The sequence below is a fragment of the Tribolium madens genome, unplaced genomic scaffold (genome assembly GCF_015345945.1).
Source record: "Tribolium madens isolate multiple individuals breed KSU strain unplaced genomic scaffold, Tmad_KSU_1.1 Scaffold_19;HRSCAF=116;Tcas5.2_LG9, whole genome shotgun sequence".
Lineage (NCBI taxonomy): Eukaryota > Metazoa > Arthropoda > Insecta > Coleoptera > Tenebrionidae > Tribolium > Tribolium madens.
This window is the reverse complement of record NW_025400983.1, coordinates 7,069-7,388: the sequence shown is the minus strand read 5'-3', so window position 1 is coordinate 7,388 and position 320 is coordinate 7,069.

Below are 320 nucleotides of genomic sequence, written 5' to 3'. Positions count from 1 at the left end.
TTAATTAAAATTAAAAATATTTTGGCATTGTTCTTTTACAACCTTTAATATTTGTTAGCTTATTTCCAAAAAAAACTGGTAGTTTACTCAAAAAAAATACTTTAATTTTTGTAAGTCAAACATTTTTTTAACAAAAAAGTGTGAGATTTACAAAAAAAAATTTCACTGCAACAATTCTTGTAACAAACTCGTTTAAAAAAAATGTAGGAGGTTTCCATTAAAAAAAATATTATTATGTTTATTTCGTAAGTATAAATAATTAATTAATATTCAAAATTTTTTTTAAATAGCATTTTTATAGCCATTGGACACCTATAAAT